We start from the raw sequence: 8,132 nt of genomic DNA, 5'->3' as shown, positions 1-8,132 counted from the left end.
GCTATGCGGCTGCTTCCCACTAGCTATCTACCTTAAGTTTGGTAGTGTATATATGTCCATGCCTCTCTCTCGCTTTGTCACAGTTTACCCTTTCCCCTCCCCATATCCTCAAGTCCATTCTCTAGTAGGTCTGTATGACAGGGTATATTTGACAATGTTTCCATATTGATGAGAAAGGTACACACCAAGGAATTATTGTGAATGCATCCTTGAAACAGCAGTTGCAAAAGGCATACCCTTCACATTATATTCTGTGAAAAAAATTGAAAAAAAATAAGATATGAAGAAGGGCGTACTAATGACCTTACTTTGCAATTGTTTCATTACCTCTGAGGCTGAATATGTATGTGGATTTCTTAGCCATTTACTTTCTCTATCTCCTAATATCTGTGTGAATCCTCTTTTGTATAGCAGGATCTGTGAACTTTTATTCCTCTTTTTAAGTGCAATCTCTCAAACAGAGAATTCGAGTTTTTCAAAAATTGGCTGTTTAATTTTAGATTTTTTTAATGTAACTATAGGCGTATTTTGGGGAATTGTGAGTGTATGTAAATTTTGTATAATCACATCTACCAATATCGAACTGTGTTCTCTTCATTGCTTTTCTTTCTTTTTTTTTTTAACATCTTTATTGGAGTATAATTGCTTTACAATGGTGTGTTAATTTCTGCTTTATAACAAAGTGAATCAGTTATACATATACATATATCCCCATATCTCTTCCCTCTTGCATCTCCCTCCCTCCCACCCTCCTTATCCCACCCCTCTAGGTGGTCAAAAAGCACCGAGCTGATCTCCCTGTGCTATGTGGCTGCTTCCCACTAGCTATCTATTTTACATTTGGGAGTGTATATATGTCCATGCCACACTCTCACTTTTTCCCAGTTTACCCTTCCCCCTCCCCGTATCCTCAAGTCCATTCTCTAGTAGGTCTGTGTCTTTATTCCCATCTTGCCCCTAGGTTCTTCATGACCAATTTTTTTGTTTGATTTTTAGATTCCATATATATGTGTTAGCATATGGTATTTGTTTTTCTCTTTCTCACTTACTTCACTCTGTATGACAGACTCTAGGTCCATCCACCTCACTACAAATAACTCAATTTCCTTTCTTTTTATGGCTGAGTAATATTCCATTGTATATATGAGCCACATCTTCTTTATCCATTCACCTGTTGATGGACACTTACGTTGCTTCCATGTCCGGGCTATTGTAAATAGAGCTGCGATGAACATTGTGGTACATGACTCTTTTTGACTTATGGTTTTCTCAGGGTATATGCCCAGTAGTGGGATTGCTGGGTCATATGGTAGTTCTATTTTTAGTTTTTTAAGGAACCTCCATACTGTTCTCCATAGTGGCTGTATCAATTTACATTACCACCAACAGTGCAAGAGGGTTCCCTTTTCTCCACACCCTCTCCAGCATTTACTGTTTGTAGATTTTTTTGATGGTGGCCAATCTGACTGGTGTGAGATGATATCTCATTGTAGTTTTGATTTGCATTTCTCTAATGATTAATGATGTTGAGCATTCTTTCATGTGTTTGTTGGCAATCTGTATATCTTCTTTGGAGAAATGTCTATTTAGGTCTTCTGCCCATTTTTGGATTGGGTTGTTTGTTTTTTTGATATTGAGCCGCATGAGCTGCTTGTAAATTTTGGAGATTAATCCTTTGTCAGTTGCTTCATTTGCAAATATTTTCTCCCATTCTGAGGGTTGTCTTTTCGTCTTATTTATGGTTTCTTTGCTGTGCAAAAGCTTTTAAGTTTCATTAAGTCACATTTGTTTATTTTCGTTTTTATTTCCATTTCTCTAGGAGGTGGGTCAAAAAGGATCTTGCTGTGATTTATGCCATAGAGTGTTCTGCCTATGTTTTCCTCTGAGTTTGATAGTGTCTGGCCTTACATTTAGGTCTTTAATCCATTATGAGTCTATTTTTGTGTATGGTGTTAGGGAGTGTTCTAATTTCATTCCTTTACATGTAGCTGTCCAGTTTTCCCAGCACCACTTATTGAAGAGGCTGTCTTTTCTCCACTGTATATACTTGCCTCCTTTATCAAACATAAGGTGGCCATATGTGCGTGGGTTTACCTCTGGGCTTTCTATCCTATTCCATTGATCTATATTTCTGTTTTTGTGCCAGTACCATACTGTCTTGATTATTATAGCTTTGTAGTATAGTCTGAAGTCAGGGAGTCTGATACCTCCAGCTCCATTTTTCTTTCTCAAGATTGCTTTGGCTATTCGGGGTCTTTTGTGTTTCCACACAAATTATGAAATTTTTTGTTCTAGTTCTGTGAAAAATGCCAGTGGTAGTTTGATAGGGATTGCATTGAATCTGTAGATTGCTTTGGGTATAGTCATTTTCACAATGTTGATTCTTCCAATCCAAGAACATGGTATATCTCTCCATCTGTTTGTATCATCTTTAATTTCTTTCATCAGTGTCATAATTTTCTGCATACAGGTCTTTTGTCTCCTTAGGTAGGTTTATTCCTAGGTATTTTATTCTTTTTGTTGCAGTGGTAAATGGGAGTGTTTCTTTAATTTCTCTTTCAGGTTTTCATTGTTAGTGTATAGGAATGCAAGAGATTTCTGTGCATTAATTTTGTATCCTGCTACTTTACCAAAATTCATTGATTAGCTCTAGTAGTTTTCTGGTAGCATCTTTAGGATTCTCTATGTATAGTATCATGTCATCGGCAAATAGTGACAGCTTTACTTCTTCTTTTCTGATTTGGATTCCTTTTATTTCTTTTTGTTCTCTGATTGCTGTGGCTAAAACTTCCAAAACTATGCTGAATAATAGTGGTGAGAGTGGGCAACCTTCTCTTGTTCCTGATCTTAGTGGGAATGGTTTCAGTTTTTCACCATTGAGGGCGATGTTGTGGGTTTGTCACTTATGGCCTTTATTATGTTGAGGTAAGTTCCCTCTATGCCTGCTTTCTGGAGGGTTTTTATCATAAATGGGTGTTGAATTTTGTTGAAAGCTCTTTCTGAATCTATTGAGATGATCATATGGTTTTTCTCCTTCAGTTTGTTAATATGGTGTATCACATTGATTGATTTGCGTATATTGAAGAATCCTTGCATTCCTGGAATAAACCCCACTTGATCATGGTGTGAGGATCTTGCTCAAGGTCATACATGTGATGAAGGGAGGCTCAAACCCAGGGCTGTCTAAATCAGACCACTCTCAGGAAACTCTACTCAATACTCTGTAATGGGAAAAGAATCTAAAAAGAGTGGATATCTGTATATAACAGATTTGCTTTGCTGTACAGCAGAAACTAACACAACATTGTAAATCAACTGTACTCCAATAAAAATTAATTTTAAAAAAAGAGAAAAAAATCAGACCACTCTCTTAAGCACAGTATTATGTTGTCTCTAGTCAAACCTTATTTTAATAATAGCTCAATTTCCAAGGAAACAGGAACCCTCTAATATAAAAACTCTTATTTCTGGAAGTCAGCTCCCCCACCAGGAAATATTCTGTCTCTGAGGCTGTAGGCTCGGAAATAACTCAAACCCTAGAATAAGATTTATTAAGATTCCCCTAGTATTTTAATCTAACTTCCTTTCATTGTGATCAGGGTGAGCACAGTATCATATATATATATCGACTTGTATCTATTCCTTTTAAATTTTTATTTACATACTTTGATCTTTTATCATCTTAAAGTTTTCTATTCTTACTGTTTTTTTCTGGGTTTTTTTTAGTTGAAATATAGTTGACTTACAATATTATATTAGTTTCAGGTGTACAGCATAGTGATTCAGTATTTTTGCAGATTATACTCCATTATAGATTATTATAAGATAATGGATATAATTCCCTGTGCTATACAGTATATCTTCATTGCTTATCTATTTTATACATAGTGCTTTGTATCTGTTAATCCCATACCCCTAATTTGTCCCTCCCCCCTTCCCTCTCCTCCTTGGTAACCACAGTTTCTCTTCTGTATCTGTGAGTCTTTTTCTATTTTGTGTACACATTCTTTTTTTTTCAGATTCCACATATAAGTGATATCATACAGAATATGTCTTTCTCTGACTTATTTCACTAAGCATAATACTCTGTAGGTCCATCCGTCTTGCTGTAAATAGCAGAATTGCATTCTTTTTATGGCTAAGTAATATTCCATTGCGTGTGTGTATACACACACACCAGTTTATATATATAAACTCCAGCGGCACCAGTTTACATTCCCACCAAGAGTGTACTAGCGTTCCCTTTTCTCTACATCCCTGCCAACATTTGTTATTTGTGGTCTCTCCATGATAGCCATTCTGACAGGTGTGAGGTGATATCTCATTGTGGTTTCGATTTCCCTTATCTCCAAGACAAGAAGCTCCTTTCCTCAGTCATTTATAAATCGGGGCTTGAGCTTTGTCACTTCAAGGTCTCAGCTGCTCTAAGCGGAATGTGACTCCTCAAGAGGTCATCGAGGTACAGCAGCTTTGGAGTCTCAGCCAGAAATACTCATCCTTAGAAGGAACCCTCAGTTTCAGTTTAGTCATAGATATGAGGTCAAATAAAGAAACTTGAACCCTACACTCTAGGACAGGGATCAGAGCTTTGTCCTTCCCTCTCCTAATGCTACTAAAATAGCTCCATTACCCCAAAGACAATATTCCTTAAAACTGTGCTGTCCAATACAATATGGTAGCTATTGGCCACATATGGCTGTCTAAGTCTAAAATAATGAAAAATAAATAAAAACTTTAGAAATTTAGTGCCTCAGTCATACTAGCTACATATCAAGTGCTCAATAAGCTATGCATGGCTAGTCCACCACAGTGGACAATATAGATAGAGAACATGTCACAGAGTTCTATCAGAGAGTATGACTGTAGAAGGATGCTGCCTTTTCTTTATAACACTCTACAGGGATGCCCCGTCAAGGCGATCAGGTATGTTGCTAGCAAATTTCTCCTATTCCTGTTTTAAAATGCAATTGGCTACATATGGTAGAAACCAGACTACATGGCCTAAACAAAGAAGCTTTTTTCCTCCTGAAACATGAATTCTAGAGCTAAGCAGTTCTAGGCTGGCCCTCAAGTACTCAGGATCCTTCTACTTTTCTGCTCTAGTACCTTTAGCATGGGGTTTTCACCCTCATGATCACAAAATAGCTTCTGCCCTTCCAGCCATTGCAACTGCATTCCTGGAAGGTAGGATGGAGAAGCATAATATACAAGATATCCCATCAGCATTTTCCATTTTAGTGCATTCTGTCTGGCTTCAAAATTTCACATCTGCATCTTTTGCCTGAAGAATTTCTCTAGTCTTCCCTATCCACGTGCACAGAGAATTAATGCCCCAGGAATCACTTCTTAACCAGACTGACAGGAGCTGGTGTATAGCTCACTTGCTTATTGGGTGAGATAAGTCTGAAGCACATATATTACACTGGCTCCAGTCGTTCCCCAGCAGGAATCCCAGTTGACCATGTTGGTAACTGGCTTGATAAACATATCCTTTACGGCTGTTTTCCCTTGCCTGACTCACAACTCCACTGCCTGGGACCACTAAAATCTTGGTCTTAAATAGACTGAGCTACATTTCCTGAGCCATACAGTGGCTTGATTGGCAGCGCCACAAAAGATATGCCTACCCAGAACCTGTGAATGTGACCTTATTTAGAAAAACTGTCTTCACCAATTTCAGTTAGTTAAGGATCTTGAGATGACATAATTATTGGTTACTTAGGTGTGCCCTAAATCCAATGACAATTGTCCTTATAAGATACAGAAGAGGAGAAGACACAAAGAAGAGAAAGCCCTATGATGTAAAGGCAGAAATTGGAGTGATGTGGCCACAAGCCAAGGAACTCCTGGAGCCACCAGATGCTGGAAGAGGCAAAGAAGTATCCTCCCCTAAAGCCCTTACAGGGCGTGCACCCCTACTGATACCTTGACTTTGGATTTTTGGCCTCCTGAACTGTAAGAAAATTAATTTCTGTTCTTATAAGCCACCCACATTGTGGTAATGTGTAACAGCAGCCACAGGAAACTAATACAGACGATAAGGAAGATTCTTGGAATATTTGGAGGGTTACAGGAAGGAGCTGCCATTTGTGGAAATACACACACACACACACACACACACACACACACACACACACACATACTACTGAAGATCTATTGATTTGCCTCACTGACATGAAGCAACAGATGGAGCTGCAACTGTTCTACATTCTGCTAGATCCTCTTTGAATCTCTCTGCCTCTTGGGCCAAGTGTGTGTGTTTATCTCCATAACAAAGGGCTCTGGGTTCTGCAGAAAACCCTCATCACTGAGGTCAGAAGCAACACAGTTGGCCACAGGCTTTATTCCATCCTCATGAGTTTCCATCTCTTGCTTGCAGCTTCCAGCCTGCCTTTGATCACACCCCACGTTACATCCATCTTCTCTTTTCAGGATAAACCCAGAAAGCAGGTCACATATTTTACAACAGAAAACTTCTGTGGTCAGAGATAAATTTATCTTGTTCTGGCTGGCATGAAGGATTGAAAGAATGAAAAGATTAGCTAATCCAATCCACAATTCCCCTCAAAAAATGATCTATATTTCTCTTGTCCCAGGGGATAAAATCAAATCCAAGCCACAATCCCCCCCAACAAAAAAGTGATCTATGTTTCCCTTGCTCCTTTATTTTTAAAACCCAGACTTATAAAGAAAATAGAGCTGGAGCAGATTCCAAGGATTGGAGGAGATAAGTCATGCATCCCTTGATGGTATGTCACACCTTGTGTGACGGCCTGAGTTGTGTCCCCCCAAAATTCATATGTTGAAGTCCTAACTCCCCATACCTTGGAATGTGACTGTATTTGGAGAGAGGGTCTTTAAAGAGGTAGTTAAGTTAAAATGAGTTCATTCAGGTGGGCCCTACTCCAATTTGACTGGTGTCCTGATAAGAAGAGGAGATTAGGACACAGACACACACACGGAGAAGACCATGTGAAGACACAGTGAGAAGACAGCCATCTATAAGCCAAGGAGAGGGGCCTCGGAAGAAACTAACCCGCCTGGCACCTTGATCTCAGACTTCCAACCTCCAAAACAAAAATAAATTTCTGTTGTTTAAGCCACCCAGTCTGTGGTACTTTGTCATGTTAGCCCTAGAAAAATAATATACCCTGCTTCCAGAGGAGCCCTCTGGGGACACAGAACACTGACCATGGGGTGGGTGGGGCTAGAAGCTGAAATTCTGGTTTGAGACTGGGATCTCAAAAAAAGTTACCCATGGTCAAATGTAGAGTAGGATGTTTTATAAGTGGAGGAGCCTTTTGCCTTTTCATGGACTATTTCCAAACTTTGACCATAATTGTCTCCATGGTGACTGAAAATACATTAAAGATTTCTGGAGCTCTTCTCCCAAGTTCTCTCAATTGCTTATGCTCAAGGGTTCTCTTAGGATCCTAAGGAATGGAGGATGGAGCCACTCAAAACATACCCATGCTTTAATTTCCCTCCCCTCTTTGGGAGAGGTAGGTGCTCAAACGAAGCTTAATTTGATTTAGAAAAAATTAATGTCATGTTTCTTGGACAAAAGGATCATGGAGTTGAGTTATATCTATAGCAGCTAGAATCATGTTACCTTCTGTTTACTTGTGTTTTCCCCACACCTTTAGTAAGGTCTCATGTAATGTCCCACTTGGTTCATTAGGCTGTAAGAAAATAACGCTAAAAGTCCAACGTCCACCCTTGTGGAGTAAGGAGACACAGAGCCCCCTGAGACCACCATGGTGATGTCCAGGCCAATTAGTCCCAGAAGTCAAGAGTCAGGGCTACAAGTCCCAATTACTCATCCCCATGGGAGCTGCTTCCCCTATTCCCAACCATGGGGTGTATGAGGTAAACGGTTAACTCAGAGGATAAAGGGTGCTCAAAGCCTGCACATCCCAAATAAAGGACTGGTCCTAGACTGTCTCCTGAAAGATGACCTCTAAGCCCCTGGAATATCCTGCCTGATAAAAGTGTCTTTGTTTACCTGAGGCCTTAATCCATGCCAGGTAGTCTGTGTTGACAGTGTAGTTGATGATGAATGCCTGTTTTTGTTTACCTGGGACCCTAGCAATGCTGTATTAGTTTGACCTCTGGGGGGACTAAAGAGTGAG

This window comes from Leucopleurus acutus (genome assembly GCF_964270905.1).
Source record: "Leucopleurus acutus genome assembly, chromosome: 3".
Classification (NCBI taxonomy): Eukaryota; Metazoa; Chordata; class Mammalia; order Artiodactyla; family Delphinidae; genus Leucopleurus; species Leucopleurus acutus.
Note: the sequence above shows the minus strand (reverse complement) of the source record.